This window comes from Hemiscyllium ocellatum, chromosome 49 (assembly GCF_020745735.1).
Source record: "Hemiscyllium ocellatum isolate sHemOce1 chromosome 49, sHemOce1.pat.X.cur, whole genome shotgun sequence".
In the NCBI taxonomy this organism is placed as follows: domain Eukaryota; kingdom Metazoa; phylum Chordata; class Chondrichthyes; order Orectolobiformes; family Hemiscylliidae; genus Hemiscyllium; species Hemiscyllium ocellatum.
Window position 1 is genome coordinate 10,487,454 of NC_083449.1, and position 24,671 is coordinate 10,512,124.

General features: G+C 42.4%; 1 protein-coding gene and 1 long non-coding RNA gene across 3 annotated transcripts in view; one reads left to right on the plus strand and one right to left on the minus strand.

The window, feature by feature from the left end:
- Nucleotides 1-24,671, plus strand: part of LOC132837101 (histone H4-like) — a 468,073-nt gene that overhangs the window by 358,915 nt on the left and 84,487 nt on the right. The gene's annotated exons all lie outside the window — the stretch shown is intronic.
- On the minus strand, nucleotides 78-22,991 carry LOC132837256 (uncharacterized). Of its 2 annotated transcripts, none has more exons than XR_009647473.1 (4): nucleotides 22,804-22,991; nucleotides 21,857-21,911; nucleotides 14,193-14,274; nucleotides 78-533 (listed from the first exon to the last, which is right to left on the minus strand). It is a non-coding gene; the product is annotated as an uncharacterized LOC132837256 (long non-coding RNA). The 2 variants fall into 2 exon arrangements; XR_009647474.1 differs by lacking the exon at nucleotides 78-533 and adding an exon at nucleotides 1,334-1,390.

Consider the following 24,671-nt stretch of genomic DNA (forward strand, 5'->3'; position numbering starts at 1 on the left):
ATACAAAAAGGAGGAAGCTTTTATAAAATACTCGTATTTTAATTTATTTTTAGATTACAAATGTATACTTCACTCGATCTGTCTCTCCCTCATTTGCCGACCTGTATCTGTCCATTTCCGATCTTGAGTGGGTAATTTTCTAAACCTTAAGAAGCTGAAACGAACCAGGCCAAACACTGCAGTCTGCACTTGACTACTTCGCTTCACATTTCAATAGCACCCGACATGCTGATAAAGCAGAACACAATATTCTTCCGGCTCAGTATCGATGACGAACACGGTGTTTATACCATCTGATGAAGGAGCGTCGATCCGAAAGCTGGTGTGCTATAACCTGATGTGTGATTTTTAACGGTGTTTATACGATATTTTAAAGCTGTCTTCCCTTATCGCTCTCAGATTCAGCAAAATCATCACATTTCAATCCGGTCGCTGTTTTGGCGTTCTCTTTGTTCCCTTTGAAAGCCTCTCACCCACAGCAGAAAATGCTTTGCTTTTTGCATTCTGAAAAATCGGATTAAACGATGGCATTGCTAATATTAAGAAAAAAAATCAGATGGTAAATGCACCAATCCGTGGGACTGAAAGATGTAGACAAGTATGTATTGTTTGCCAAGTTAAAAATCACATAACAGCAGGTTATCGTCCAACAGGCTGATTTGGAAGCACTGCTCGTTTATTAGGTGGTGGTTTGTAAGGGGTGAAATTAAGTACTAAGATTCTTCCAGGGCTTTTAGTAATTTTAAACAAAAAAGATGAAAAGAATGACTCACTGACGTCAGGAATGAGGCTATTTATGTAATTTCCCCTCCGCCTTACCTCATTAAAGCTCTCATGCAAACAAATATAGCACTAGAAGTAAAACTATCTTGTAAAGGACCATATGTAAACTAAAACAAATGCATATCGCACTAAAATTAAAAAATACCTCGAATTATATGCAAACAAAACAAATTGTAAAAAAGTTCAGCTGTCTCAGGGAAGTTGTGGGTAGCTCTTAGAAGAACCTTTGGGTTGTGGATGTGTGTGTTTCAGTGCAGTGCGGTCCTTCACTTGGAGCTGGTGTACTTGGTCACCGCCTTTGTACCCTCCGACACGGCGTGCTTGGCCAGCTCCCCGGGCAGCAGCAGCCGCACGGCGGTCTGGATCTCCCGGGAGCTGATGGTGCTGCGCTTGTTGTAATGGGCCAGACGGGAAGCCTCCCCCGCGATGCGCTCGAAAATATCGTTGACGAACGAGTTCATGATGCTCATGGCCTTGGAGGAGATGCCGGTGTCAGGGTGAACCTGCTTCATCACTTTGTAGATGTAAATGAAGTAACTTTATTTTCCTGGACCGCTTCCTCTTCCAATTTAATGCTTTGCAACTGACTCCGTATTCCAATCTGTAACTGTCAGTTTGCTGTTTCTAATCTTGTTTTTACTCAATTTCTGACAATCACTGGCATGTGAGAGAGCAAATATCTCAACATTTCTAACTTTCAGATCAAATGAATGTTTTTTTTTACTCCATCCCTGTTATGTCACGGTGATTGATTCTGTCAGCATGTGATCTGTGAGCACACAATGTAAGTCAGAGGTAAAGTGAAAGATGAAGGTACCTCCCATTTCGGTCATGCAATTGCAGGGTATACTTTAACTATTATTATATAGTATTAATATATTATACTATATAATTTCTTTCAGGCTTGTGTCAGTTTAAATGTCTCAAAGCAGAAGACAATAAGAAAAATAAGAAGTCTGGGATATTTTTATCTGCCTATATGTACTCAGCTCTGAGAATGTGAGTGTTATCAAAATGTACCTGGTCGTTTTTTTTAAAAATGAATATGAGAACATTGTTTTCAATTTATACCTGTCAGTTTCTGCAATGTGAATGTTTGAGTGCAGTTTTCAATGTGTACCTGACAGTTTCAACTACATAAATGAATGAGTGCATTTGACAGTATCTGTACCTTCCAAGTGTGTGCTCTGTGAATAAGAGTGTACTTATAAAATTATTCTCTGCAGTCATCTGGGAAAATTTGATTGGCCAATAACTAATTAAAGCAAAGATTAACAGCTTTATTTCTTAAAGTATAACAGAGAATGATTAACTAGCAAATATTTACAACTCCTTCCTCTAACCTATCTTCTTTAATATGAGTCCAACAGAACTCCTGATTAAAATTTACAAAACAAAACTTTTTATCTCAAAACTAGGCACCCTTTGGTTCTTTTCTGTATTCTTCTCTTTTGTTTTTCTTGGGGATTCTGCTTCACAGTTTACTGATCAGTAAAGGTACCTTTAAGAGAGCTATTCGTCAGGCAGTCTTTTTACATACTGCGGGCATGGCAATTTTCCTCCCAACTGTTCAATTTTCCCCAAGTTTATACCTCCATGATTGCATCATTGGCTTTTAAGATTGTCAATATACTCAATTGGAATTGGATTGGAATTTTGTGTTTTCGGGATAGAATTCAAACTGGTTGGTTGAATTTGAATTTGCTTTTGTCTCCAGGCAAACAGCTACTTGAGTTGTTTGACCAAATGTTACTTTATTTTTCAGAACACTTGGTGCTGTCTGGTAGTTCTACTGGCTGATAACTTTCTTAAAAGGCACAGTACACCCACATCTTCACAACAGTTCCTTCTGTGTGCTCTAGTTCCCTTCCAAGGTCCAAATATGTGTAGCCATGGTAAAAAGACCTTGGCTATCACCCAATCATGCCCCTCATGATTTTCTCAACCTGTTTCAAGGTCACACCTCATTCTCTGACAGTCCAGGGAACAAAGTAACAGCCTGTTCAGCCCTTCCCTCTAACTCAAATTGTCCAGTTCTGGCAACGAAACATACTGATGAGAGTAGCGTAGTTGATGTGGTTTACATGGACTTCAGTAAGACCTTTGTCAGAGCATAACCCCAACTGGGGATGGAAGACTCAGCAGGCAGACAGGTTTTAGGCAAATGGTAGGTGTTTATTCAAGCAGAAACTGGTTGGTGCTGGCAGAGGGCCAAAGGATTGTCCTCAGGGACTGGCCTCAGAAGAGAGGTCCATGACACACTCTGATTTTACAAAAAAAAGCAATATTTTTAATAAACTTTCTGATAACAATAAAATACAACTTGATTATGATGTTCCTCCCTCTTACTTTGCATATACTATTCAATGAGACACCTAATCAGTGCTGGGCATTTCTACGGACAGCCAGGATCCCCTGACCTCTCAGTTTACAGGACATTAATTTCTAGGCCTTGCAGTCTTTCTATGTATCCTATGAATTCACATTCCGAAGTTATTTACTATACACCCTCAGGTTTCTCTCAGGCTAGCTTGTCTCTCAGGGCAGCTTGTATGTTGCTATTCATTCTTTTCCATTTTATCAAATTCAATTGCTCCTCTGATATAATTAGAACATTGTTTTTTTCTTCATATATTCCCCAAAGGACAGTCTGCTTTGACTTACTTGCCATAGACTTGTAATTTTAATTTCTGTTATAAAAAGTTAGTTACAAAGTGTAAAGTAATTTAGTTACCCCAACTATTAGCACTTTGTGATTAATGCATTGTGAGCAATCTATTTTGTTTTGGGCATAAGAGAAGTCATTACCTAAAGCTAACTAGCCTTTACTTCCAGGTTTAAATGCATCTTTTCGCTTTAGTATTCTGCACCTAATTTTTTATGCTGAAAACTACTATGATGATGCTCAGACTCTTTATGAGCACATTTTTCTTCATATTCTGACTTATTTCAAGAAACTACAGGCTATAAGATAACTTTAGTTGTTGCACCCTCAGCAGTTTTAGGGCATTAATGGGCTGTAACTAGCATCTGGTGTCTGTTCATTAACTGGGACAATTACTCTTTCATTTAATGTGGCTGGAGTTACTAATTTACTGGACCTTCGGTCTGCTTGTCAGAGATGTTTTGAATGGGAACAGGCTGGGTCCTTGGAGTGGCTTGTTCAATGATATCATTTTACGTTACTGTGTGTGAGAGGGCAGTATGGCTTAGATACTGTCTGCCATTCTGTTTCACATCCTGCTGTTTAATTCTACTTTACACTTACACACCAGTTTGTGTTAACAGACATGGGCCACTCTATTCTGGCCTGGAACAGGCCAACCCTACAAGCCTTTGACAAAGTCCCATGTAAAAGACTGGTCCAAGGTTGGCTCTTGGAGTCTTAAGCAAACTGGATCTGACATTAGTTTGCAGACAGGATGCAAACTACGATAGTGGAGGGTTGTGTTTGTGATTGGAAGCCTGAGACCAGTAGTGTATCACAGGGATCAGTGCTGGGACCCTTGCTGCTTGTTATGTACATATTAACAATTGGATGTGAATGTAGACCATACAAGCCTGCAGATGAATTTTTCAAGTAGAAGTATTAAATGTTTCAGTGTAGCCTTGGAGTGCAAAGGGCATGTTCCTAAGCTGTATTGTCCTTTGCTCTATGACATGAAAGTTGGTGGTGTTGTTGACAGTGAGGGAGATGGTCTTAGGCTACAGTATGAGAACACTGGGCACTGCAGTGACAGATGGAATTTAATCCTGATAGATGTGAGGTAATGAATTTTGGGTGGTCTAATAAGGGAAAAAAATTATACAATGAAGGATTGGTCCCTAGGGAGTAATGAGGAACAAAGGGACCTTGGTGCACAAGTCTATAGATCCCAGAAGATGTCAGCACAGGCAGACAGGCTACTGAAGGCGACATACAGAATGCTTTCCTTCAATATCTGTTGACTATAAGAACAAGGAAGTCTTATTACAACTTTATACAACAGATCAAATACTGTGTGCAGTTCTGATTGCCAATTAGAAGGATGGGATTGGCTGAAGAGGATGCAATGGGTTGGAATGTCTCCGTTAAAAGGGGAGACCATATGAGCTGGGTTTGATTTCCTTGGAGCAGAGGAGGTTGAGGGAGGAGCTGACTGAAATATACTAAACTGTGAAAGATGCAGACAGTGTAGATTGTGAGAATCTTTCTCCCCTTGGCAGATGTGTCTGTGACCAGAGGGCACAAGTTGAAGTTGTGGGGAAAGCAGTTTAGCAGATATCTAAGAAAAATATTTTGACGTAAATGGTGGGTAAAGTTTGTAATATGCTGCCTGAGAGTGTGATGGAATACTCTCACAGCATTGAAGCAGCATCTGGATGTGCCCTTAAGAAACCGGAGCATAGTTGGCTATTGGCCAAGTGCAGGTAAATGGGATGAATGCAGTTTGGTGTTTGTTGGACATCATGGACATGGTGGACTGAAGGGTTTGTTTCTATGCTGTATGACTTTAACTATAAAATCCTTTTAAATGTTTTCTGCAGCATCTAAAGTTTAACAACATCCTTCCTGGGGAAGGGTGATGAGCATTGCACACAATCTCGCAGAAGTGGCATCACGGACGTCCTGTACAGACACCACGTGACATCCCAACTCCTACACTCAATGTTCTGACCAATGAAGACAACGTGCCCAATGCCTTCTTCACTGTCCTGTCCACCTGTGACTCTACTTTCAAAGAAATATGCACCTGAACCCCTCGGTCTCTTTGGTCAGCAACAATACACAAGATCTCACATCAAGTGTAAATCCTGCCCTGGTTTGTCTTATCAAAATCTAACATCTCACATGTATCCGCACTAAACTGCATTTCCACTTCTTGGCCCAATGAACCACCTGATCAGGGTCAGAATTAGTATTTCTTTTTCAGTGCACAATGATATAATTATTTAAAGACTGTTGAAGTAAAGGTAGGTATTAACTACCCTGCTCTGTATTGTGATGGTGCTCACCATCATTGGGACACAGTTGTGGCTCTATGGAGAGGAGGAGGAAGAGAGAAGGACTTTGATTTTCTCTCAAGCAGTGGAGGAAAGTGCAACAGTCAAACTAAGATTTTTGAAGAATGAAACTGTTGAATTCTTCTTGCAAAAATATAGAATGAGCAGCTCTAGTCATCTCCCTTATCCTGTGAGGAGTTACAGGGAGATAGTCACACCTTGGGGACAAGAAAATGGCCAATGTGTTACAGACAGGGGACTGAAAGGGAACCAGCAGACAGTGCAGGGTTCCCTGTTGCCATTCTCCTTAATAACAAGATACCGTTTCAGATAGTGTTGGTGTGGGGCATACTTACCAGTGGTAAGCCACAGTATACAGGTCTCTGGCACAGAGTCTGTCCCTGTTGCTCAGGTGTAAAATAGGGAGAGGAACAACGTATTAGTCATTGAGTTTTCCATAGTTAAAGGGACAGATAGGATGTTCTGTGGGAAAGAGAGTGGTTGGTGTGTTGCCTCCCAGGTGCCAGGGTTCATGATGTCTCAGACTGTGTTTTTGGGATCCTTGAGGAGGAGCAGGAACTGCCCAAGTCATAGTCTACATAAGCACTAACAACATAAGTAGGACAAGGGATGCGGATTTAAGGCAGAAAGTCAGGGAACTCGGGTGAAGCTTGGAGCTAGAACAAGCAGAATTGTTATCTCTGGTTTGTTGCCAATGCCACATGCTAGTGAGGCAAATAATAATAGGGAGAGAGAGGATTTCAACACGTAACTAAAGGGATGGGGTGGGAGGGAGAGTTTTGGATACCTGAAGAACAAAGGGACCTTGTGGTAGGTGGGACTTCTACAAACATGATAGTCTACAGAAATATGGTTTCAATGTCACAGGAGTGCACCGGCAAACAGGAAGGTGGTTTGAAGTGTGTCTACTTCAACATCAGGAGCATCCAGAATAAGGTGAACTTGCAGCATGGGTTTGTACCTGGACTTTGATGTGCCATTTTGGACATATGGATCGAGCAGGGACAGGAATGGTTGTCATAGGTTCCGGGATTTAGATGTTTCAGTACGACAGAGAAGATGACAAAAGAAGGGGTGGTGGGGCATTGTTAGTCAAGGACAGTATTACAGTGGCAGAAAGGATGCATGAGGTCTAATGAGGTAGTATAGGCGGAGGTTAGAAACAGGAAATGAGAGGTTTCTATTGGCTTCAGAATAATTCCAGAGATGTAGAGGAAAGGATTGTGAAGATGTTCGAGTGAGTGTAACTGCGTAGTCATTATGGGAGACTTTAACTTTTCAAAATATTGACTGAAAATGGGTCAGTTTTTGTCCAATGTGTGCAGAAGGATTTCCTGACACAGTATGTAGACAGGCCAACCAGGTGTAAGGTAACAATGGATTTGGTACTGGGTAATGAACCCTGCCAGGTGTTAGATTTGGAGGTAGGTGAGCATTTTGGTGAGCGTGACCACAATTTGCTTATGTTTACTTTAGCGAAGGAAAGGGACAGATATACTGCAGGGCAAGATTTATAACTGGGGGAAAAGGCAATTATGGTGCGGGTGGGCAAGATTTATGATGCATAGAATGGGGAAGGAAACTGCAGGGGATGGGCACAATTGAAACGTGGAGCTTATTCAAGGAACAGCTACTGCGTGTCCTTGATTAGCGTGTACCTGTCAGGCAGGGAGGAAATAGACGACTTGTTTACTAAAGAAGTTGATCTCTTGTCAAGAGGAAGGCAGTGGCTTATGTTATGATGAGACGTGAAGGCACAGCTAAGGTGCTTGAGAGTTACAAGCTAGCCAGAAAAGACCTAAAGAGAAAACTAAGACGAGCCAGGAGCGGACAAGAGAAGTCTTCGGCAGATAGAATTAAGGAAAATCCTAAAGCTTTCTATAGCAATATCAGGAACAAAGGAATGACTAGAATAAGATTCGGGCCAATTAAGGACAGGCGTGGGAAGTTGTGTGTGGTGTCTGAGGAGGTAGGCGAAGCGCTAAATGAATATTTTCGATCAGTATTCACACTGGCAAAAGACAATGTTGTCGAGGACAATACTGAATGACAGGCTACTAGACTAGATGGGATATAGGTTCACAAGGAGGATGTGTTGGTAATTCTGCAAATTGTGAAAATAGATAAACCTCTGCGCCAGATGGGATTTATCCTAGGATTCTCTGGGAAGCCAGGGAGGAGATTGTAGAGCCTTTAATTTGATCTTTATGTCGTCATTGTGTACAGGAATAGTGCCAGAAAACTGGAAGATAGTAAATGTTGTCCCCTTGTTCAAGAAGGGGAGTAGAGATAACTGATTGTAGATCAGTGAGTCTTTCTTTGATTGTGGGTAAAGTGTTGGAAAAGGCTAGAAGAGATAGGGTTTATAATCCTCTCGATCAAAACAAAGTGTTTGGGAATAGTCAATATAATCTTGTGAAGGGTAGGTCATGCCTCAAAAAACTTATTGAGTTCTTTAAGAAGGAGACCAAACAGGTGGATGAGGGTAAAGCAGTTGATGTGATGTATGTGGATTTCAGTCAGGTGTTTGAGTAGATGTTTTCATTAAAATTCCCAAAGGTAGGATACTGCACAAAACATGGAGGCATGGGATTGAGGGTGATTTAGCAGTTTCGCTCAAAGATTGGCTAGCTGAAAGAAGACAGAGGATGGTGGATGATGGGAAATGTTCATCCTGGAGTCAGTTACTAGTGGTGTATCACAAGATCTGTTTAGGGCGAGGGTGTAGAAGGATCAGTTTGTAAATTTGCAGCTGACACTAAGGTCAGTGGACAGTGCTGAAGGATGTTGCAGGTTACAGGGGGACATTGATAAGCTACAGAGCTGGGCTGAGAGGTGGCAAATGGAGTTTAATGTGGAAAAGTGTGAGATTATTCACTTTGGAAGGAGCAATATGAGTAAAGAGTACGGGGCTAATGGTAAGGTTCTTGGCAGTGTAGATGAGCAGAAAGATCTGTGTACATGTTCATAGATCCCTGAAAGTTGCCACCCACGTTGATAGGGTTGTTAGGAAGGCATACGATGTGTTAGCTTTTATTGAGAGAGGGATTGAGTTTTGGACCCATGAGGTCATGCTGCAGCTCGACAAAACTCTGGTGTGGCCACACTTGGAAATTGCATCCACTTCTAGTCACCGCATCACAGGAAGGTGGTGGGAAGAAGGTGGAGAGGTGACTTCATAGAGATACAAAATAATCAGAGGGTTAGATAGTGTGGACAGTGAGAGCCTTATTCCTCCGATGGTGATGACTCGCATGAGGGGACAGCACCTTAAATTGACGGGTGATAAATATAAAACAAATGTCAGAGTAGTTTCTTCATTTCAGAGTAGTAGAGGTGTGGAATGTCCTGCCTGCAAATGTAGTAGACTCGCCAGCTTTACGGGCATTTAAATGGTCATTGGATAAACATATGGATGAAAATGGAATAGTATACTGTGCTGTCATGTTCTGTGTTCTATTATCTCACTAAATCTTTCATGCTCCACTGTTTCAAATTATGATTATGTGATCGCATTGAGTATTTGAGAAAAAGATAGAGTTTTCTTGTATTTAATATCAGACTTCATAGGAACGCAGGGTTATTTGTAGAAAATGAAAGCTAATTTGTAACAGTGGCACATGAAGCATTTTTGGTGAAGATGGAGTCATAAAATCCCGGTGGCATAGTGGTTAGCACTGCTGCCTCACAGCGCCTGAGACCCGGGTTCAATTCCCACCTCAGGCGACTGACTGTGTGGAGTTTGCACATTCTCCCAGTGTCTGCGTGGGTTTCCTCCGGGTGCTCCGGTTTCCTCCCACTGTCCAAAGATGTGCGGGTCAGGTTAATTGGCCATGCTAAATTGCCCGTAGTGTTAGGTAAGGGGTAAATGTAGGGGTATGGGTGGGTTGTGCTTCGGCGGGTTGGTGTGGACTTGTTGGGCCGAAGGGCCTGTTTCCACACTGTACGTAATCTAATCTAATCTAAAATACCTGTGCTAATGGTCTTCTGCCACCATGGTACATTTATGGAAATGGAATGCTGTCTGAATGGGAGTAGAATTGTTAGCTGGATGTCTCTGACTGCTGCAGACCACAATGACTCCATGTGAGAGTGATATTCACCTCGACTGGATCATTTCCTGTTGCCTGCAGGATATATGGAACTCCATAACTATTAGTCCTGCTCTGCAGTTACAGTGTTTGTATTTTGAACTAATTCTCAATTAGTCAGTTGCTGTGTGTGACTGCAGTAATTATTTTCCACTGTCAGAAATAACATTAGAAATTCCTGGAGAAACTCAGTTCGAATAATAGTCACTGGCCCCAATATATTAACTCTGCTTTCTATCAATGGATGCTGCCAGACGTGCTGAGTTTTTCCAGAAATTTCTACATTTGTTTCTAGCCTCAAGCATCTGCAGTTTTATTTGACAGGCTTTGGCAGAGAATGAGTGTTTGGAATTCACATTGTTTAATTGTCATGTGACTACATGTGACAACCATTCATTAAAGGGTTAACTCTGTCCTGCCCAATCACTAATAAACTTAATAACACTGTTTTATCCTGTAAATTGGTGACTTTTGTCTGTTTTTTTCCCTCTGTACTTAACATCTATGTTACATATGGTTTTTGAAATGATGTTACAGTCTGATTTGCTTTTCCATCTTGATTTTAACTTTATAAATGTCATATTAAATGTAGATTTAATGCCTTTTCAGTGTATCTATTTTCAGATAACAATTCAGTCTAAACACCTTGAAAAATGGTGTAAAATATCAATGGGCTTGACAATATTAGGCAAGAACTTTCAAAAGCTGAATGGCAGCAGATGTTCGCAGGTAAAGGGACAGCTGGAAAATGGGAATCCTTCAAAAATGAGATAACGAGAATCCAGAGACAGTCTGCTCCTGTTAGAGGGAACAGCAAGTCTGGAAAGTGTAGGGAATGCTGGATAACGGAGAAATTGATGTTTCCTTCTTTCTCTGGACCAAAACCTATGTCAGGTATAGACAGCAGAGATCGAGTGAATCCTGAGAAGAGGAAAAGGCAGAAGGAGAGATACTAAAAGAGTATTTTGCATCACTGTTTACTGTGGAGAAGGACATGGAAGATATAGAATGTGGGAAAATAGATGGTGATATCTTGAAAGATGACAATATTATAGAGGAAATAGTACTGGATGTCTTGAAACGCATAAAGGTGGATAAATCCCAAAGACCTGATCAGGCATACCATAGAACTCTTAGGGACATTATGGATGTGGTTTGGTATGTCCATTGCTGAGATATTTTTAACATAGAGAGTCATAGATGAGGTGCCAGAGGACAAGAGGTTGGCTAACGTGGTGCTACTATTTAAGAAAGGTGATAAGGAAAACTCAGTGAACTTTAGGCTGGTGAGCCTGCCATCGGTGTTGGGCAAGATGTTGGAGGGAATCCCGAGGGACAGAACTTGCACGTATTTTGACAGTCAAGGACTGATTCGGGACAGCGAACATGGTTTTGTGCATGGGAAACCATGACACACAAACTAAATTGAGATTTTTGAATAAGTAACAAAGAGATTTCCCCATGGGAGACTGGTTAGCAAAGTTAGATCTCATGGAATACATGGAGAACTTGCCATTTGGATACAGAACTGGCTCAAAGGTGGTAATGGAGGGTTGTTTTTAAGACTGGAGGCCAGTGACCAGTGGAGTGCTGGATCTACTACTTTTTGTCATTTATATAAATAATTTGGATGTGAGCAGAGGAGGTATAGTAAGTAAATTTGCAGATGACACCAAAATTAGAGTGTTGTGGGCAGTGAAGAAGGTCCATCTTGATCAGATGGACCAATGGCTGAGAAGTGGCAGATGGAGTTTAATTCAGATAAATGCAAGGTGCTGCATTTTGGGAAAGCAAATCTTAGCAGGACTTATGTACTTAATGTTAAGCTCCTAGGGAGTGTTGCTGAACAAAGAGACTTTGGAGTGCAGGTGCATAGTTCCCTGAAAGTGGAGTCGCAGGTAGATAAGATAGTGAAGAAGGCATTTGGTATGCTCTTCTTTATTGGTCAGTTTTGAGTACATGTTTGCAGCTGTACACGACATTGGTTAGACCACTGTTGGAATATTGCATACAGTTCTGGTCTCCTTCCTATTAGAAGAATGCTGTGAAACTTGAAAGGGTTCAAAAAGGATTAACAAGGATGTTGTCAGAGTTGAAGGAGTTAGGCTAGGAGAGGTTGAATAGGCTGGGGCTGTTTTCCCTGGAGTGTCAGAGGCTGATGAGTGACCTCACAGAGGTTTATAAAATCAAGAGTGACATGGAAAAGGTACGTTCCCTGGGATGGGGAAGTCCAGAACTAGAGGGAATAGGTTTAGGGAAAGATAGAAAAGATATAAAAGACACCTAAGTGGAAAGGTTTTCATGCAGAGGGTGGTACATGCTTTGAATGAAGTGCCAGAGGAAGTGGTGGAGGCTAGTACAATCGCAACTTTTAAAAAGCATCTGAATGGCAACACGACGCCTGGAGGAAGACTGCCTCATCTTCCGCCTAGGAACCCTCCAACCATAAGAGATGAATGCAGATTTCTCCAGCTTCCTCATTTCCCCTCCCCCAACTTAACTCAGTCCTAACCCTCAGACTCAGCACCGCCTTCTTGACCTGCAATCTTCTTCCCGACCTCTCCGACCCTACCCCCTCACCTTAACCTCCTTCCACCTATCGCATTCCTAACGGCCCTCCCCCAAGTCCCTCCTCCCTACCTTTTATCTTAGCCTGCTTGGCACACTTTCCTCATTCCTGAAGAAGTCTTATGCCCAAAACGTCGATTTTCCTGCTACTTGGATGCTGCCTGACCTGCTGCGCTTTTCCAGCAACACATTTTTCAGCTCTGAAGGGATATATGAATAGGAAGAGTTTGGAGGGATATGGGCTGGGTGTTGGCACGTGGGACTAGATTGGGTTGGGGTAGCTGGTCGACATGGAAAGTTGTACCAAAGGGTCTGTTTCCATGCTGTACATCTCTTTGACTTGATGATTGATGAGAGTAGAGCAGTGGATGGGATCTATATGGACTTCAGTAAAATGTTTAACAACTTTCCTCATTGCAGACTGGTTAGCAAAGTTAGATCACATGAAAATCGGGGAGAACTAGCAATTTGGACACAGTTGATTTGAATGTGGAAGACAGAGAGTGGTTGTGGAGGATTATATTTTGGACTGAAGACCTGCGATCAATGGTGTGCCACAAGGATCCGTGCAGGGTACACTGCTTTTCATCATTTGTAAGAATGATTTGAATGTGAACATAAAAAGTTTGCAGATGACACCAAATTGGCGGTGTAGTGGACAGCAAAGAAGGTTCCCTCAGAGTACAACAGGATCTTGAACAGATGAGCCACTGAGCTGAGCAGTGACAGATGGAATTTAATTCAGATAAATTTGAGGTGCAGCATTTCGGAAAGGCAAATCAACGCAGGAGTTATACACTTAATGGTAAGGTCCTGGGGAGTATTGCTGAACAAAGAGACCTCGGAGTGCAGGTTCACTGTTCCTTGAAAGTGGAGTCGCTGGTCGATAGGATAATGAAGAAAGCATTTAGTATGCTGTTCTTTATTGGTCCGAGCATAGAATATAGGGGTTTGGATGTCATATTGAGACTGTACAAGTAATTGTAATATTGTGTGCAATTCTGATCCCCTTCCTATTGGAAGGATGTTGTGAAACTTGAAACATTCAGAAAAGATTTATAAGATTGTTACCAGGGTTGGAGTTTTGGAGTGAAAGGGACAGGCTGAAGACGCTGGACCTGTTTTCCCTGGAGTGTTGGAGGCTGAGGGGGTGACCTTATAAAGGTTTATAAAATCAGGAGGATCATGGATAGGCTAAATAGACAAGGTATTTGTCCTGGGGTGGGGGAGTCCAGAACTAGAGGGCATAGGTTTCAGGTGAGAGGAGCAAGATTTAAAAAGGACTTAAGGGGAAATTTTTTTATGCAGGTGGTCGTGTGTGTATGGAATGAGCTGCCAGAGGAAGTGATGGAGGCTTGAACAATTCCAACATTTAAAAGGCATCTAGATGCAAACATGAATAAGAACAGTTTAGAGGGATATGGGCCGAGTGCTGGCAAACAGCACAAGTGTTGGCAAATGGGGCGTGATTAGTTTCGGATATCTAATTGGCATGGATGAGTCAGACTGAATGGTCTGTTTCTGTGCTGTACATCTCTATAACTCTATGGCTGTGAACTATAACAATTATTGGCAAATGGGGTGATGTACATAAAGAATGGTGAGAGAGAAAAAATTGTAATGCCTCCATAATATTTGACTCTTGATTTGAAAATTTCTCTCTGGAAATTGAGTCAATGTGTGTCTTATTCAACCTGCTCTATAACTATGGAAAGGATGTTCTTCAGTCTGACTGCAGTAACATACCTGCTGTTTGTTAGAAGGAACTGATCACATTTGGCTTTGTACCGAGGACATATTACACTGTCTGGGTCCTTCAAGTAATTGTCTGGAGGAAGACAGAAGAGACATAGTCTGTAAATCAACATTAAGTCAATGAAATAATTTAATCATCATTAGGCTGTGTTTCCTTCAAGATAGCAATTCCAGGACCACAGGGCTGATTCTATTCTTGGCCTGAGCTGCTCTTTGGTGACTGTATCAAAAAAACTGTACCAATTCACTGAGAACCAGATACTAACCAACATCTCTACAAATGGGATAATCTAATGCAAGGGCATGTCTGTACATGAAAGTTTCCTTATCTATCCATAGCTGTCAGTTCCTGCTCAGTGAATGTGTGAGAACAATTATCAAGGTGTACCTGTTAAATGCTGTTCTGTGAATATCGGAGTGTAATTATCAATCAGCAAAATCTGTACAAATATGCGAGTGAATGCGGTTATCAATCTGTCCCTGTCACTCTCTGGTAAATATATTTACATTTTCTCATCACAAAGACAAACAGGGACAGACTGATAACTACACTCCTACATTCACATAGCATAAACCTATAGGTGCAGATTGATAACGGAACTCGTGCATCCACATAGAGGAAACTGTCAGGGACTGGTTGATAAATACATTTCATACATTTTAAATAAACAGGATCAGTCCCTATTTGTTTCTCTGATGTGGATATGCGAGTTTAGTTATCTATATATACCTGTCAGTTTCTGCCCTGCGAATGTGTGTGTTTGCTTACCAATCTGTCCAGAACAGTTTCTGCTGTGTGCCTGAGAGTGTAGTTATCAACCTGAATCTGTCAGTTTCAGTATGAGAATCCGTGTTTCGATATTAGTCTCTACCCGTCAGTTTCTGCTGTATGAATATTAAATGCAGTCAACAATTTGTATCCATCAGTTATTCTGTGAGAATATAGATATTGATCTCTACCTGCAAGTTTAAGCTATATCAATACGGGAGAGCAATTAACAAACAGTATCTGTCAGGTTTTGCTATTTACTCCAGTGTCATTGTAAATCTGTTTCTACTATGTCAATATGACAGTGTAGATACCAATCTGTCCTGTCAGTTTCTTTCCTGTCAATATGTGAATACAGTTATTGATCAGTACCCATCAGCTTCTGCTCTGTGAATGTGGGTGTATTAATCAAATTGTATTTGTCTGTTTCAGTGATGTGAATTTGGGAGTACAGTTACCATTCTCTACCTGTTATTTTCTTCTTTGTCAAGTGAGTGTAACTGTCAATCTGTATCTTTCAGACTCTGCTGTGTGAATACATAAATATAGTTGTCAATCTGTAGCTGTCAGTTTCTGCTTGGTGAATATGATTGTGTAATTGTCAATCCTTCCAGTTTCTACTATGTGAACGTGTGAGCTGAGTTTTCACCTGTCGCTATCAGTTTCTGCTTTGTGAATGTGAGAGTTTAGTTATCCATCTTTCTCTGTCAGGCTCTGTAATGTCAGTGTTTAAGTGTATTTATTCATCTTTTCCTGTCAGTTTGTGTGACTGTCGTTCTCAACCTGTACCTCTCAGATTGAGAGTGTCTTTACCAATTTGATTTGATCTGATTTATTATTGTCACACGCACTGAGATACAATGGAAAGTATTGTTTTGTGTACTTTACAGGCAGATAATATCATAAAAAATGCATGAGGGTAATAGAACAGAATCTGCAATACAGTATTAAAACTTCAAAGAGACAGAGATTAATGCTAAAAATTTAGAAAGATTACAGTGGTGCTGGAAAAGCACAGCAGGTCAGGCAGCATCCGAGGAGCAGGAAAATTGACATTTTGGGCAAAAGCCTTTCATCAGGAATGTCTGAAACGTCGATTTTCCTCCTCCTCGGATACTGCCTGATCTGCTGTGCTTTTCCAGCACCACTCTAATCTCCAGCATCTGCAGTATCCACTTTCGCCTTAAAATTTGAGCAGTCCATTCAAAAGTCTGATAACAACAGAGAAGCTGTTCTTGAGTTTGTTGGGTGGTGTTTTCAAACTTCTGTATTTTCTGGTGGTAGCTCAGAAAATATTAGTTTTTATACAGAAGATAGGGTGGCTGGAAGGGTGACGCGTAAAAGACAGATGGAGATAGAGTCCAAAGAAAAAGAAGAACAGTAGGACAGACAAAGGAGTGGATAACTGTCAGACTAAGTGGGTAAATAGCCTATTAATAGGGCCTGTTAGTGGCTAACAATTGGAGGTGTATAATAGCAGACTATATGTTAACAAGGCTGGCCCAACTAGAGGAGACCACATTGTGTGCAATATCTTTGCCACCATCAGTTGTGAAGACTGGTCACTGGACCTGAAATGTTTGTGTTGTTATCAATCTCTGTCTGTCAGTTTCTTCTCAGTGAATATGTGAGTGTCGCTATCAAAGTGTACATGTCAATTTGTGTGATTTGAACTGGGAGCATAATCAATCTATTCCTGTCAGTTTCTGCTTTATGAATATGAGAGTGTAGTTACCAATCTGTCGTGGTTCTGTTCGCCGAGCTGGAAGTTTTTGTTGCAAACGTTTCGTCCCCTGGCTAGGAGACATCATCAGTGCTGTGGAGCCTCCTGCGAAGCGCTTCTTTGATGTTTCTTCCGGCATTTATAGTGGTCTGTCCTTGCCGCTTCCGGGTGTCAGTTTCAGCTGTCCGCTGTAGTGATTGGTATATTGGGTCCAGGTCGATGTGTCTGTTGATGGAGTTTGTGGATGAATGCCATGCCTCTAGGAATTCCCTGGCTGTTCTCTGTCTGGCTTGCCCTATGATAGTAGTGTTTTCCCAGTCGAATTCATGTTGCTTGTTGCCTGAGTGTGTGGCTACTAGGGATAGCTGGTCGTGTCGTTTCGTGGCTAGTTGGTGTTCATGTATGCGGATTGTTAGCTGTCTTCCTGTTTGTCCTATATAGTGTTTTGTGCAGTCCTTGCATGGTATTTTATAAACTACATTAGTTTTGCTCATGTTGGGTATTGGCTCCTTTGTTCTAGTAAGTTGTTGTCTGAGGGTGGCTGTTGGTTTGTGTGCCGTTATGAGTCCTAGGGGTCGCAGTAGTCTGGCTGTCAGTTCTGAAACGCTCCTGATGTATGGTAGTGTGGCTAGTCCTTTTGGTTGTGGCATGTCCTCGTTCCGTGGTCTATCTCTTAGGCATCTGTTGATAAAGTTGCGCGGGTATCCATTTTTGGCAAATACCTTGTATAGGTGTTCCTCTTCCTCTTTTCGCAGTTCTGGTGTACTGCAGTGTGTTGTAGCTCTTTTGAATAGTGTCCTGATGGAGCTTCGTTTGTGTGTGTTGGGGTGGTTACTTTCATAGTTTAGGACTTGGTCTGTGTGTGTTGTTTTCCTGTGTACCCTTGTGGTGAATTCTCCGTTCGGTGTTCTCTGTACTATCACGTCTAGGAATGGGAGTTGGCTATCCTTTTCTACTTCTCTCATGAACCGGATGCCTGTGAGTGTGGCGTTGATGATCCGGTGTGTTTTTTCTATTTCCGTGTTTTTGATGATTACAAACGTGTCATTAGATTACTTACAGTGTGGAAACAGGCCCTTCGGCCCAACAAGTCCACACCGACCCGCCGAAGCGCAACCCACCCATACCCATATATTTACCCCTTACCTAACACTACGGGCAATTTAGCATGGCCAATTCACCTGACCCGCACATCTTTGGACTGTGGGAGGAAACCGGAGCACCCGGAGGAAACCCACACAGACACGGGGAGAATGTGCAAACTCCACACAGTCAGTCGCCTGAGTCGGGAATTGAACCCGGGTCTTCAGGCGCTGTGAGGCAGCAGTGCTAACCACTGTGCCACCGTGCCGTCATCGACATATCTGACCCAGAGTTTGGGTTGAATTTGTGGTATGGCTGTTTGTTCTAACCTTTGCATAATTGCCTCTGCTATGAGTCCCGAGATTGGTGATCCCATGGGTGTTCCGTTGATTTGTTCGTATATCTGATTGTTGAATGTAAAGTGTGTAGTGAGGCATAAGTCCAGTAGTTTAAGTATGCCGTCTTTGTTGATAGGTTCCGCCTCCTGTTTTCTGTTATGTATGTCCAGTAGGTTGGCTATTGTTTCTCTGGCTAGGGTTTTGTCAATCGAAGTGGACAGTGCTGTCACATCGAATGAGATCATGGTTTCTTCTTTGTCTGTGTGTGTATTCCTGATGGCGTCCAAGAATTCCTGTGTTGATTGTATGGAGTGTTTGGATCCGCTGACCAGGTGTTTCAGTTTCTGTTGTAGTTCTTTGGCCAGATTGTATGCTGGTGTCCCTGGTAGTGATACTATGGGTCTGAGTGGGATGTCTGGTTTGTGTACTTTGGGTAGTCCATAGAATCTGGGGGTGTTGTTGCTTTCCGGTTTCATTCTTCGTAGGTCCGCTTTGGTTATCTGTCCATTTTTTTGTAGATTCCTTAGAGTGTTATTTATTCTATTGGTGAGTTGTGGTGTGGGGTCCGAATCCTTCATTTGGTAGGTGTTGGTGTCTGCTAGTAGGTGTTGTGCTTTTTTGATGTAGTCTGATTTATCTAGGATGACAGTCATTCTGCCTTTATCTGCTGGTAGTATGATTATGTTCTTACCATTTCTTAGTGCTTTCAGTGCTTCCCTCTCCTTGGTGTTGAGGTTATGTGTTTGTCTTTTTCTTATCATCATAGGTACGACCGTTTGTCTCACTGTTTGTTGTGTCTCTTCAGTCAGTCCATTGTTCCTGAGTGTGCATTCCAGTGCTGCTAGGAAGTCTGCTGTCTTGGCGTCCCTGTGGTTGTAGTTGAGTCCCTTGATCAGTATAGTTCTATCTGTGTCTGTGGGAGAGGTTTTTAACCCAGGTGTGTGTTGTAGTGTCCTCTTTTTTGTGTGTTAGTTTGGCCAGTTTTTCTTTTAGTGCCGTTTTTTTGCGATGTGTTGTCCTGTTCTGTCCTATAGTGACAGCCTGTTCTATGGTCCGGGTCCATTCATGATTAGCGGTCTTTGAAATTAACGACTTTTGGCGCGCAATTTCTTGTTTGTATTTTTGCAGTCGGTTGTGAGCGTCTGTGATCATTACCTGGATCATCCTGAGTCCGTTCTGCTTGGCTGTTTCCCTGGCTTGTGGATTATTGACTGGTGGTCTGTACCTGACACATTGTGGAAGGATTTGATTCTTTCGGTATTCGTGTAGAAACCGGAGTTGTTCATATGTTGCGCTTAGGCAGTTAGCGCAGGATTCCCATTTCCTGGCTTGTCTCAGCGCCTCTCGCCCGTAAGTGTTCAAAGTTTGTAGCAGGTCAGGCAGCATCCAAGGATCAGGAGAATCGACATTTCAGGCATGAGCCCTTCTTCAGGAATCCTGCAATCTGTACCTGTCATATTTGTGTGTGCATGATTATTGTTCTCTCCCTTTCTATTGCTGCAATGTGAGAGTAGATATCAATTGATGCCTGTAAGATTTGGCTGTGTCTATGAGAGTTTAGGATTTGATGTATACATGCCAGTTTCTGTGTGACTGTGGGAGCGAAGTTCTCAATGAGTTCCAATCACTTTCAACTCTAATATTTCAAAGTTGCTCAATTTTCTGGCAGCCAATAATATACTAAGAGTCTACTGATGTCCATGAATCTATTAGATTAGACTTACAGTGTGGAAACAGGCCCTTCGGCCCAACAAGTCCACACCGACCCGCCGAAGCGAAACCCACCCATACCCCTACATTTACCCCTTACTTAACACTACGGGCAATTTAGCATGGCCAATTCACCTGACCCGCACATCTTTGGACTGTGGGAGGAAACCGGAGCACCCGGAGGAAACCCACGCAGACACGGGGAGAACATGCAAACTCCACACAGTCAGTCGTCTGAGTCGGGAATTGAACCCGGGTCTCAGGCGCTGTGAGACAGCAGTGCTAACCACTGTGCCACCGTGCCGCCCACGGTGTTGATTGCCAGAAAAAAACCATCTGGTTCAGTCATGTCCTTGAATGAAGGAAACTGCCATCCTTCCCTTGTCTGGCCTACATGTGACTCCAGACCCACATCAATGTGGCTGCATGGGTAGGTAGGGATGGGCAATAAATGCTGGCTGAGTCAGTGATGCCCCCATCACATGAATGAATGAGAAAATAAAATCCAGTGACTGAGATTCAATCTGATAATAGTGTTTAGGGTGTTGAGATTGGGTCTTAATCTCCTATACATTTTGTAACGTATGACTCAGTCACAGAATTGGTACAGCCATTCAGCCTGTTGTGTCTGCACTGGGACATTCTATTCTTTATCTGTTCTCCATACTAGTTTCCACTAATTGTTGGGATTCTAATCTTCATTCACTCATTCACAGCCAGTGTCTCGGTGTAAGTGCCAATTTAAGATTAGTTGTACAGTTATCGGCCTTTGAATAGTGCCAGTTTTGCTCTGTGTGCAACAGTGACAAGTCAAGGAAAGGATGTTATTCTCTTTCTATGCTCAGTGGTGCTTTCCTTCAGTCAGGGTGTTAGGATAAACCCGTTCACTATTCGATAAACCTGAGTGATTGAGGGATCAGTGTTGGTTCAATACTTATCTTTGCAAAGAATCTGAATTTTATTGTATTCAATCTCAGTTTTCTTTTTACATTTTCTTCTGGAACAGTGTGTGCAGTAGTCTTTGGCAGTTGCTGCTGGGCACTGCAATAATGTAACATCTAATACTAACATCTTCTGAAGCGATTAATAATATGGTCAGTCAATTTATGACTGTCCATATCTGGAAGCAGTTATGGGCCTAAATCACAATTTTATCCCCTTTTTACCATTAACTAGCTGAGTGAGTGTGTTTTCGGTTGTGTTGCCAATCTGTATCACTTTAAAGAGTGGCACTGGTCGAGATCACACCAACATTGTCTGTATGTCTCTGCGAGATTCCAATTCTGATACACTTTATGAGGTGGTTTTAAGGTCTTATCATTCAGTGTTTCGTACATTAAAAAAGTATGGAAATGCTTCTGCATTACTGAGGCCCTCAACCAGAATGGGAGCGTGCATGAAGTGTGTTTTCATCAACATTAGGCTGAGAGCGAGAATGAGACAGAGACAGACATAGGTGTGTATGTACATATGTGAATGAGCATTAAGCATCCTCTCTAGAAGCATCCTCTGTAGATAAGGCTTGACCAAGAGGTTCATTTGAAATTTACATTGTTTGATTGTTAACTTTGTAGAGGACAACTGTTTATCAAAAGAATAATTTTATCCTGCTCAATTACTCATGTGTCCAACATTGCTTCTATATCTGCACTCCAAATATGCACTTCATATTTAAATGTTATAACTATGTAAAACCATGATTGGTTTGTTCAAATTGATTGTAACTTTAAAAATGCCAAAATCTACATGTGAATTTAATGCAGGTCATAAATGTATATTTATTAAAAGCATACAGTCTAACCTGTTTCTAATCTTATGAACCTTCACAAACCTTGCAATCTTATCAGTGAAGTTACTGTCACTGAATTGGTAAGCACTGAGAACAGGGCAAAATAATATACATTTATATATCGTCAGTTGTGTTCAACTCTTGGATTGAATGTGTACTTCTGGAAATGGAGCTCAATGTGTGTCTGGCTCAATCACTCAGACAGTGGAAAGGATATTCTCCTCTCTGACAGTGGTAACATACCTGCTGGGTGTGAGAAGCAGCTGGTCACACTTGGATTGATCCATCAAATATTTGCCTGGAGAAAGACAAAAGAGAGAGCTCCTGTACATCACCAGTAGCTGAGTAGGAAGACATCAAATGATCAATGCAATATTCAGGTCATGATCATTATAATTCTTTACTTTTGATCAGGGCAAGGTGAACAGTTCCACTCGAGCTCTTTGCAGTCTTTTTCTGTTTCCCAAATTCTAAAACATTTCGCTTAGATAAAATAAAATCACCACAAATGATTAGGTTAGTTACAGTGTGGAAACAGGCCCTTCGGCCCAACAAGTCCACACCGACCCGCCGAAGCGCAAACCACCCAGACCCATTCCCCGACATTTCCCCTTTCACCTAACACTACGGGCAATTTAGCACGACCAATTCACCTAACCTGCACATTTTTGGACTGTGGGAGGAAACCCACGCAGACACGGGGAGAATGTGCAAACTCCACTGAGGCGGGAATTGAACCCGGGTCGCTGGGGCTGAGACAACAGTGCTTACCAACGTGCCGCCCACTATGGAATGATTACACAGTTCAATGTCCAGCTCCCAATACATTAACTGCTGAAAAACAAATACTAGGTACGATTTCACGTACTTGGAGCAGTTTATCCGGTGCCTGCTATATTTATCCTACACAGGATTATCACATTTGTTTCTACTGTCCTTTATTTCAATGTTTATTCGCAACAAACAGCGTGAAACAGAAGCCAAACAATAAACTCCCATCAGTGTTTAGGGGATAAAAACCACAAGAATGTCCCACAGCAGCTTCTTCCCGCTCTGTCTCCCTCAGCAAGCCCACACACAGCCCGAGAAAGGCCTCTCTCTTCCCCCCAGCCCGCTCACTCCAAGTCCCGGGCCCAGTTCCTGCTCCGCCCGGCCTCTTACAAACAGCCCCCGGTTCTCCCTGAACTCACCCCGAATCAATCCCGGTCACGGAGCCCCTTCTGTGTCGCAGGCTCCCATCTCGATGTGCTGCTGGAAGGAGTCTGTTGTCCCTTCGCTTCCCTGGGCACTGATCTCTCCGTTACGGTCTGTTTCAAACAAACCTATTGTACTCACTGAGTAAATGCTCCTCAATTGCAGCGCGGGGGGAGGGCCACATGCATGCGCTCCTCTACACAGGCACAATCAGCTTTGGAGGAGGGACTACATTGCGCATGCGTTATTTTCCCAACACGTCCCAGAAATAAACATCAATTGGTCATTTCCCCAATTCCCTTTTCTCCCAGTTTGACCAAAGGAACTGGGGCTGTGGGGGAAAGGTCAGAGAACATTTCAAGCTGGGAACTGTCCCTTTATGAAGTTCCAATGGCGCTCATTCCCGGATCATGTTAATAACTCCTCCCTCCGACACTCCCCTGTGCCCACCATTCAATAACATAACGTCTGATCGAATGTTAACTGTGGTATGTAATCCTGCTGACCCCTCATCCACAAATATTAACTCCTTGCCCAAAGTATCATACAGAGAGATGGAATAAGTGGACCAGTCTTACGAAGGCAGAAAATGACTGATGTAGAAAGTCTTGCATCACAGTGTCAGTGCTTATTTCTGAATCAGGAGGCCCGTGGAAAAGCCAGACCTGGTGTGCAATAACATCTCTGGGACTCGATTTAGTTTATCGTGGATGACAGATTTTCGTGTCATGTATGCTACAGACAGAAACCTTGTGATGTTTTTGTTTATTCACTCCTGGAGCGTGGATGTCGCTGGCTGAGCCGACCATTTATTCTCCATCCCTTTGAGAAGGCGATGTTGAGCCACCTTCTGGAACAGCTGTTGTCCACATGCTGCCAACAATGCCATGAATAAGGAGTTCCAGGGTCTTGATCCAGTGACAGTGAAAGAAAGCGGTTTTATTTCGAAGTCAGCATAGTGCGTGCCTTGGAGGGGAACTTGTCCGACATCAAGGCGGTGTTCCCTGACATCATTTGGAGATGCCGATGTTGGACTGGGATGTACAAAGTTAAAAATCACACAACACCAGGTTATAATCCAACAGATTTAATTGGAAGCACACTAGCTTTCGGAGCGACGCTCCTTCATCAGGTGATAGTGGACAAACCTTCGGAGTGCTGCCCCTCCATCAGATGTCTGTATTTAGAAAGCTTGTACTTCCTAATAAACCTGTTTGACTATAACCTGGTGGAGTGTCATTTTTAACTTTGTCCAGCCCCGGCACCTCCACATTATGTTAGATGGATTAGTCAGGGATTAATGTAGGGGAATTGGTCTCGGTGGGGTTGCTCTTCGGAAGGTCGGTGTGGATTTATTGGGCTGAAGGGCCTATCTCCACACTGTGGTTAATCTAATCATAAAGTGAGATTCTGTCCTTTTATTGGTGTACACTGTATTGGCTTTTAAGATATTTAAATTGGCGATTGATTGATTCACGGCCGATACAAGTTCGGTTGTTCAGTTTGCCTGGGCTGTTTTAAACCCCGCCTTTCCTCCTGCCTGTTACAGACAGATCAGGCAATGATCCCGCCTCCTGTACGCGATGACAGATAACTAGGTTTTAAAGAGTTACCATAAAATTTTATCTTAGTTGCAGACCGATGGTGTTTTGCGTTTTAATGGATACTTTAATCTCAAGGTTTGTAAGGGTGAATTCGGCGGGCATTTTGAAATTGACCAACTGTCATTTCCAGTGAACCAATCAGACTCCAACAATTCTTTCCCAGCTTTTTCTGTCTCTTCCGCAGCTATTTCTCTGTGGGTTGAGGGACAGGGCTGTATCCAATCCTAGCTCTAGGGCGGGCTTTCCATTCCCTTAAACAG